The sequence below is a fragment of the Notamacropus eugenii genome, chromosome 3 (genome assembly GCF_028372415.1).
Source record: "Notamacropus eugenii isolate mMacEug1 chromosome 3, mMacEug1.pri_v2, whole genome shotgun sequence".
Taxonomy (NCBI): Eukaryota; Metazoa; Chordata; class Mammalia; order Diprotodontia; family Macropodidae; genus Notamacropus; species Notamacropus eugenii.
Window position 1 is genome coordinate 486,312,401 of NC_092874.1, and position 9,656 is coordinate 486,322,056.

A 9,656-nucleotide genomic window follows, 5' to 3' on the forward strand; every position below is an offset into this window, starting at 1 on the left:
TCTCTATGGAGATAACAAATCTATAAACCTATCCCTAATCTCTCCCGAGCTCAGTGCTTGTCCCATAGACAAACAATATATCCCAGTGACAACTCATTATCTTTCTTTTATAATATTATTTTTATTATGTTGACATTGTACAATCATGACCAATGAATATCTCTGTAATTACTGAGGTCGTCTCTATTTCTATTTTTGCAGAGTGTTTTGAAATTTTTAAATAAATTTTTATTGATGTCATTTTTTTATCAACAAAATTTTCCCCATGATCCTCTTTTCCCCTCACAGCCCTCCCCCATTTCAAATACAATTTTAACGACAAAAAGATAAAAATGAAGAAAAGAGGGGGGAAAGTATAACTGATCAATAATTGAAAAAGGCTAAAAATGTGCACCAAGAGTGCACCAAGGTCTCGTAGCTCTTTTGAACTCTACTTGTTCTTTGTAATTTTGTAACATTTTTAAAAATTTCTTTGTGAAACATTTACACTGTTGCGGTCATTTCACACAATGTTTTCTTGGCTTTGTTCACTTCCTTCTGCACCAAGCCGTGTACATCTTTCCACACTTCGTCATTCACCATATTAATCATTTCTCACAGCCAAGAAACATTGTATCATCTTTATGTTCCATCATTACTTTAGCTTTGCCCAAGTGGTGGCATCAACTTTGTTTCCAACTCTTGCTAGCACAGAAAGTGCAGTTATAATTGTTTTGGAGTGGATGGGGACGGTTTCTTTTCAATGGCCTCCTTGGGGTATAAACCCAACAAAGAGATTCTGCTTCAGAGAGTACTTAGTCATTTTGTATGCCTGATTTCACATTGCTTTCCAAAATGGTCGCACGGATTCCAGTTCCACCAACAATGTACTAGTGAGCCTGTCTTTCCACAACCCCACCCAACACTGACCATTCCTATCTTTTGTCACCTTTGACAATTTGAAGGGCGTGAGGCAAAACCTGAAGGTTGTTTTTTTGTTTTGTTTCTTTTTTGCTTTTCATCTCTCTTATTTTGAGTGACTTGGAGCATCCTTTCACATGACTGTTCATAGTTTGTAATCATTCCTTCAAGAACTGCTTCTTTGTACCCTCTGACCACTTATCAATTGGGGATGTTTTATCGGTTATACATATATTCATAAACACACACACATATGTATGGATCAATAGATATGCATATAGCTAGTTTTTATGTCTTGGATATCAAACTTTATCAGAGAAATTTGATGCAAAGTTTCTTTTTTTCTCATTCTACCACTTTCCATCTTATCCTACCTGCATTGATGATGATCTGTTGAGAACACTATGGAAGTGTTCAGCCCGTCTCTCTAGGATCATGTCCTTATCACTCATCAATGTGGCTCCATCGGCACTGAGTAGTTATGATGCACCCTAGGGTTTTGGTCCATAAATAACTTTCAGGGAATTATAAAAGTGCTTTGGATTGTTACTATCAGCATAAAACTGAATTTCATTTGCCTTGTTACTGAGCCAGGAATCCTGCATCTCACTAAGCTTTGCTTGTACTTTGCTTTGGATGGAATTAAATGTTACCTTCTTAGAGATGGATGAACTATCCTGCTGATATATCCTATGAGTTCTCGTTTTTCATTTAGCAGCTTCTGAATTTCCCCATCATTTTCATCAAACCAGTCTTGGTGTTTGAGAGTGTTCTGACCCAGATGAGCAAATGCAGTGCTGTGCACCAAATCTCTGAAGCTGCCCACTCCTTTTCTGCTCTACTGTTGCCAACTATGTGTTGTCTCAACTTTCCCTCCAAGTTAGCAACAAACTGTTCAGGCTCAAAGAAGAGCTCTAATTTGTTGACATTAATTCTTCTGGTAGTCATTTTGCCTTGGGGGCGGCACTTTTGATGAAAGCGAATATGTAGCTTGGAAAGGATAAGTCTATGATCAGTCCAGCACTCTGCACCACACATTGCCTTTGTCACTCTCACATCTTGTCTGTCTCTTCTCCTTACAATTACATAGTCTATTAGATGCCAAAGTTTACTGCAAGGGCGCATCCATGAAGTTTTATTGCATTTAGGTAAATGGAAGACAGTGTTGGTGATGAGAAGGTCATGTGATACACAAGTCTTCAGCAATAAATGACCATTGCTGATGCTGTTTATAACTCCATTCCTTCCTAGGACTTCCTGCCAAGTCTGGTAGTCTGAGCCTACATTAAAGTCAGGATGAAGTCAATCCCTCCTTAGCTGAACTTCCAACTGAAGAAGAGCTTTTGAGGGTCATTAGGCTTGTTTCATGTGGCAAAGCACCTGGTGCTGATTCTATTCCAGCTGAGATTTACAAGGTAAGGGGACCATTGCTCATACAAAAGCAGACCAGAATTTTCCAGGTTATATGGCAAGAGGAAGTTATTCCCCTAGGAGTTCAAGGATGCCTCCACTGTCCATCTCTATAAGGGTAAAGGGAATAGATTGTCTTGTGACAGTCACAGGGGAGTCTGTCTCTTAGTCATTGCTGGCAAGACTCTTGCTAGAGTCCTCTTTAATAGGCTGATCTTTCACCTGGAAGATGGGCATATACCTGAGAACCAGTGTGGCTTCAGAAAGGTCTGAGGAGCAGTTGATATGGTGTTTGCTGCCCAACAGCTCCAGGAGAAATGGCAGGAGCAGAACAGAGGTCTGTACACAAAGTTTATAGAACTGACACTGTTAGTCATGAGGGCTTATGGAAAACTATGTCAAAATTTGGCTGCCCAGAGTTCAACAATATCGTATGTTAATTTCACGATGGCATGTTTGCCCAGATTTTGGATACTGGACAATGCTCTTGTGCCTTCCCAGTCACCAATGGAGTGAAACAGGGCTTTGTGCTTGTTCCCATGCTTTTTAGCATGATGTTTTCAGCCATGTTGTCAAATACTTTCAAAGAGGATGAACATGGCATCAAGGTCAACTATCATGCTGATGGTAAGTTCTTCAATTTGAAAAAGCTATAAGCCAAGACCAAAGTGGAGGGAGTGCTGGTGAATGATTTTCTATTTGCAGATGACTGTGCATTCAATACAGCCTCTGAAGCTGAGATGCAACAAAGTATGGATCAATTCTCTGCTGCCTGTGCTAATTTTGGTCTAATAATTAACACCAAGAAAACACAGGTGCTCCATCAGCCACCACTACACAATCCATATGTGGAACCGTCAGTTACAACAAATGGAGAGGTTTTGAATCCTGTGGATAAGTTCGCTTACCTTGGTAGTGTACTTTCCAGGGATGTACACATTGACAGAGGCTGATGCACTCACTACCAGAGCTAGCTCAGTGTTTGTGAGGCTCTGAAGAAATGTTTGGGAGAGAAGAGGTATTAGACTGACTACCAAATTGAAGGTCTACAGAGCTGCTGTGCTGACCTCATTGTTGTATGCCTGTGAAACATGGACAGTGTACCAGCACCATGACAGGAAACTGAATCACTTCCATTTGAACTGTCTTAGGAAGATTCTAAAGATCACCTGGCAGGATAAGGTACTAGATGCTGAAGTCCTTGCTCAATCTGAACTGCCAAGCATTCAGATTATGCTTCAGAGAGTCCAACTTCAATGCGCTGGCCATGTTTTCTGAGTGCAAAATGTACACTTGCCAAAAAGACTATTTTATGGAGAACTCACATGGGGCAGGTGATCACATGGTGATCAGAAGAAATGATACAAAGACACTCTCAAGGTCTCTCTCAAGAACTTTGGATTTGACTGCACAGCATGGGAGACACTGGCACAGGACCGCTCAGCATGGCATGCCCACATCAGAAAGGGTGCTGTGCTCCATGAGCAAAGCAGAATTGATACAGCACAAAGTAAATGTAGGATACACAAATTTGGAGTATTCACCCCAAATATTCATACAGACAACTTGTGCCCAACCTGTGGTAGAGCATTCCAAGTCCATATTGGTCTGATGAGCCACAGTAAGACACACTGAAACTTCACCTTATCATGGTGATGTCATTTTGATTCTCTTTGAAAATGAAGGACAACAGCCAACCATCCACCTGCATTAATTTTGTCTGTGCAGAAGCTTTTCAGTTTCACATAATTCAAGCTATCTACTTTATCTTTTGTCATTTCCTCAGTCTCTTGTTTGTTTAAAAATATATCTCGACCTGTTTAGCCACGTGTGCATTCAGTCCCACATGGAGGCCCTGCTGTTGGGACTGCTCCAGCTCTGCTTGGCCCGGGCGCCCTGGGGGGCAGGGTGATGGCGCGGGCACTGTGGGGGGCCTGGACAGGAGAGCTCCGCTGTGAGAGTCAGGTTCGCCCCGAGCCCCACAGGCTTCATGCATTTGGGAGGCCTACGAACTGCCTTGTATAACTACACCTTTGCCAAGAAATACAAAGGGAGTTTCATCCTGAGGTTGGAGGATACAGATCAAACCCGCCTGGTGCCTGGGGCTGCAGAGAACATCGAGGACATGTTGGAGTGGGCAGGCATTCCTCCTGATGAAAGTCCTTGGTGTGGAGGCCCTGTCGGGCCCTACCAGCAGTCTTAGGGCCTGGAGCTCTATGCCCAAGCCACTGAGGCACTATTGCGGACTGGAGCTGCTTACTATTGCTTCTGTACCCCATGGTGCCTGGAGCTGCTGAAAAAAGAGGCCCTCAGGAACCATCAGACACCCCGGTATGACAATCAGTGCAAGCTCTTGAGTCCTGAGCATGTGGCCAGGAAATTGGCAGAAGGTGCCAAGCCAACTGTCCGCTTGCGTCTGGAGGAGGGAGCTGAGACTTTCCAGGACCTGGTATATGGCTGGAACCGGCATGAAGTGGCCAGTGTTGAGGGTGACCCTGTGATCTTGAAAAGTGATGGTTTTCCCACCCATCACCTGGCCTGTGTGGTGGATGACCATCATCTGGGCATTAGCCATGTTCTTCGAGGCAGTGAGTGGCTTGTCTCTACTGCCAAACATCTCCTTTTGTACAGGGCCCTGGGTGGGGAGCCACCCCACTTTGCCCATCTGCCTCTGCTTCTAACAAAGATGGCGGCAAGGGGACATCTTTCTGGAATACTTTGCTTCAGCTGGCTTTCTTTTGGAGGCTTTGGTAGACATCATCACCAATTACGGCTCAGGATTGGCAGGGAACCAGATGGGAAGGACACTGCCAGAGCTGACAGAACAGTTTGGTTTAACTGGGAGCAGCACCCATTCAGCCCTGCTGGGTCTGGAGAAACTTCCTGAATTCAACAGGCTGCATTTGATTCCACTGTTGAATGACAAGGCTCAGAGGCTGCAGCTTGTGAAGAAACTTCAGGCCATGGTGGAGGAGATGTATGGAGAGCAGCTGGAGGACAGGGGTGTCCTCAGTGAGGACTATGTAGAGAGAATCCTTTTGCTGGGACAGGGGCGCATCAGTTGCCTGCAGGACTTGGTCTCACCAGCATATTCCTACGTATGGACTCGCCCTGCTGTGGTCTGGGCACAGCTGCAGACCATCTCAGGAGAAGTGGATGTGATTGCTAAACTGGTCCTGGGGTTGTTGGAAACACCTGGCATATCTCTTACTCAGGAGGTGCTGAACCGAGAGTTGAGAAGACTGTCAGAGAATACAGAAGGTGTTGAGTATGTCAAAATGATAAAACTTCTCCACGTGGCACTCAGTGGACAGCAGCGAGGCCCAACCGTTGCAGAGATGATGGTATCCTTGGGACCAAAGGAAGTTAGGGAACGGATGCAGAGGGTGCTGTCAAGCTAGGGAGAAGATTCTTAGGATGAATGGATAAGGACAACTCATGGCCCACTTTCCTGGAAACTGCTACTGGAACATCAGGGCTGAAACCAGTGTTCAACAGGAAGTCTGTGGTATTAATGTGAGAACTACATTTCTGATTGCCCATGGGTGGGCATGGTGACAGGCACTATGTGTTGATAATTCTTGCCTAAGCTTACCCCTCTGACCAATTACTAGTCTAGGAAGATATCACCCTACAATCTCATTCCTTTCTTGGCTGTAAAAAGGAGCTACCCTTGGAACCCATTTTTCCATTTCCTTGTGTACGGTATTATGTACCAGGGGTTTGGAATTGGTTCTTGGTTCCCATAACTAGTTCCCATCTGAACATCTGAAAATGTTAATAGGCCTGCAGGTCCACAGACAGGACTCAGGATTTAATTGTCTGAGCTCTGATACCGTCTGTTCTTGTGGCCCTTCACTGAACTCCGGCTTGGATTTTGTACAATAAAGGGTGAATAAGACAGTAAGTCCCCAAAATGAATGAAATGGCCTAGGCTTAATGGGGCGGGATCTTGAAGGATTTCCCAACAGGGCTAGGGTCGGCAGGACTGAAAGGATCCTGGGATTTGTTGGGACAGGGTTTTCTGCTTTATTGCCTGCGCACTCCGTGTATTTTCCAGGCAGAGATGGAATGTTTTCCAAATCCTTGGAGTGGAATTATTCCTTCCAAAGTCCTTTATCTACCCAGAGATTACCCTTGCCACTTACTGGTGACTCCTGTCTTCTAATATGGAAAAAAAGGAGCATAATAGGGAGGTTAAAAAAATTATCATTTTTATCAGTACCTTTTGTTTTCACTCCTGAATAGATTTCTGAATATATCCCTTTCTTTACTCGTAACCCATGAAGCATCTCTTCGAACAAGATTTGAAAAAAGAGAAAGTAGTTCAGTAAAACTAATCATGTTTGATAATATATGTAATATTTTACATCAATATTCCTGCTTTCTTACTCCCTAAGAAAAAAGAGGTATATTTTCTCAACTTTTTTCCAGACCAAGCTAAGTTATTACAATTACGTAATGTTAAGAAAGGACTTTATATATTCTGTTCCTCCATGACAACTAACAATAAAAACCCTTGGAAAGTCCCCCCCCCCCCAAAAAAAGTAAAAATATATCTCTTAGGGGGTGGAGCCAAGATGGAAGAGTAGAAGGCAGACCTACTGTAGCTTTCCCCCCAAAGCCCATAAAATACCTGTAAAAATTCTAGAGCAGCAGAAGTCACAAAAAGGACAGAGTGAGAGATTTCCAACCCAAGGCAGCCTAGAAAATTTACATGAAAGGTCTATTGAACCAGCCTCAGAGCAGAATACAACTCACAGAATGCAGCCCAGGCTTGGCCATGCAGCACAGCACAGGACTGGAGCAGGCTTCAGGATGTGGAATCCTGGGAACCAGCTGTGGTTCCCAGATTCATCTACCCACAAACCCCAAAGACAGCTTCAAAGGTCAGGGAGAAAGCTCTTTCACCTGGGTGAGAATGGAGGAGGGTACCTAGCCCCAACCCCAGGTGGCTGCAGCATTCATTTTTGGAGCCCTTGGCCTAAAGACTCTGGGGGAATCAAACCACTGATCTGAATTTGAGTCCTGAGTGGCAGCCCTGGGGTGAGGAGGAGCACTGGCATGGTGGAGCTGGAGGTATTTGTGGAGAGGGAACCCTACTCACAGATCCTGGGCAGAAAAGCTTGTGACTGCTCCCAGACCAGAGCACAGGCCAGGAAAGGAGTACACTCCCTTCCCTTGATTGTGCCACTTTGGAAGAATTGAGAACTTAACAGAGTAAGCCCTATACTTGACAAAGGACTCAAAAGTCAAGTAACTGGATGAGAAAATGCCTAAAAAGGGGAAAAATTAACATCATACAAGGTTGCTTTCTTGGTGAACAGATATTGTCCTCCATCCTTGTGGATGAGGAAGAACAAAGAATAACATTAAAGGAAGACATCAAAGTCAAGGCTTCTTCATTCAAAATCTCCAAAATAAAGATGCAATGGTCTCAGGCCATGGAGGAGCTCAAAAGAGATATTGAAAATCAAGTAAGAGAGGTGGAAGAAAAATTGGAAAGAGAAATAAGAGTGATACAACAAAATCATGAAAAGCTAGTCAACAGCTTGCTAAAGGAAACCCAAAAAAATGCTGAAGAAAATAACACCTTTAAAAATAGACTAATCCAAATGCAAAAGAGGCCCATAAAGCCAATGAGAAGAAAAATGCTTTAAAAAGCAGAATGGGCCAAATGGAAAAGGAGATTCAAAAGCTCACTGAGGAAAATAGTTCTTCAAAAATTAGAATTGAGTAGATGGAAGCTAATGACTTTATGAGAAACCAAGAAATTACAAAACAAAACCAAAAGAATGAAAAAAATGGAAGATAATGTGAAATATCTCATTGGAAAAACAACTGACTTGCAAAATAGATCCAGAAGAGACAATTTAAAATTATAGGGCTATGTGAAGGCCATGATGAAAAAAAGAGTCTAGACATCATCTTTCATGAAATTATGAAGGAAAACTGCCCTGATATTCTGGAACCAGAGGGTAAAATAAATATTGAAAGAATCCACTGATAACCTCCTGAAAGAGATCTGAAAAGAAAAACTCCTAAGAATATTGTAATCAGATTCCAGAGTTCCTGGGTCAAGGAGAAAATATCACAAGCAGTCAGAAAGAAACAATTTGAGTATTGTGTAAATACAATCAGGGTAACACAAGATCTAGCAGCTTGTACATTAAGGGATCAAAGGGCTTGGAATATGATATTCCAGAAGTCAAGGGAACTAGGATTAAAACCAAGAATCACCTACCCAGCAAAACTGAGTATAATACTTCAGGGGAAAAGATGGTCATTTAATGAAATAGAGGACTTTCAAGCATTCTTGATGAAAAGACCAGAACTCAATAGAAAATTTGACTTTCAAACACAAGAATCAAGAGAAATATGAAAAGGTAAATGGGAAAGAGAAATCACAAGGGACTTACTAAAGTTGAACTGTTTACATTCCTACATGGAAAGATAATATTTGTAACTCTTGAGATGTTTCTCAGTATTTGGGTATTTAGAGGTATTGTATACATATAGACAGAGGGCATAGGGTGAGTTGAATAGGAAGGGATGATATCTAAAAAAATAAAATTAAGAGGTGAGAGAGGCTTCTGCTGCTCTAGAATTTGTTGAGAGCCATTTTTTACAGGTATTTTGTGGGTTGTGAAGGAAGCACTAGAGTATATGCATCTTTCTACTCCTCCATCTTGGCTCTGCCCCCTAAAATAATTTTAGAAAAAGAAAATAAACCAAAAAAAAAAATTAAAGTTAGTGAAGAGGAAATCTAAAAAAAAAAGAAAGAAATGAATGTTGAAAACTAAAAACGGATAAATAAATTAAAAGAATTCATCTCCTACCCATAGTTGTGAGGGCTACGTGATCTATTTCTTTTCTAATTTTTATATGATCCTTAATATTAAGTTCCCATATTCATTTAAAATGTATTGTGGGATAAGATATAAAGTTATATTCCTCTAAGCCTAACTTCTGCCAGACTGCTTTCTAGTTTTCCCAGCACTGTTTATTGAGGAGAGAGTTATTTTCTAATGAATTCTGTATTTTCCACTTTATTGAACCATGTATTACTAAATTTCATTGTTTCTCTATTGTCTAGTCTGCTCTCTATTTTTTTTAAGCAGTACCAGATGGTTTTGATAATTGCTACTTTAGAATACAATTTGAGGGCTGAAAGAGCAACTCCCCTTCTATCCCTACCTCTTTCCTTTTTACTTTTGCAGAAGAATGATGATATTCTTTATTGGTATAGAATTAAAACTGTAAATTAACTTTGCTAGCTTTGGTTTTTTATTATATTACATGGCCCACCCATGAGGACTGAATATTCCTGTTGATTTTTTTAATTT

The 9,656-nt window shown here is 41.8% G+C and overlaps 1 pseudogene; it reads left to right on the forward strand.

Moving 5' to 3' along the window:
• Nucleotides 1–3,045: 3,045 nt before the first annotated feature.
• Nucleotides 3,046–7,176, forward strand: LOC140531782 (nondiscriminating glutamyl-tRNA synthetase EARS2, mitochondrial pseudogene; annotated as a pseudogene).
• Nucleotides 7,177–9,656: the final 2,480 nt, after the last annotated feature.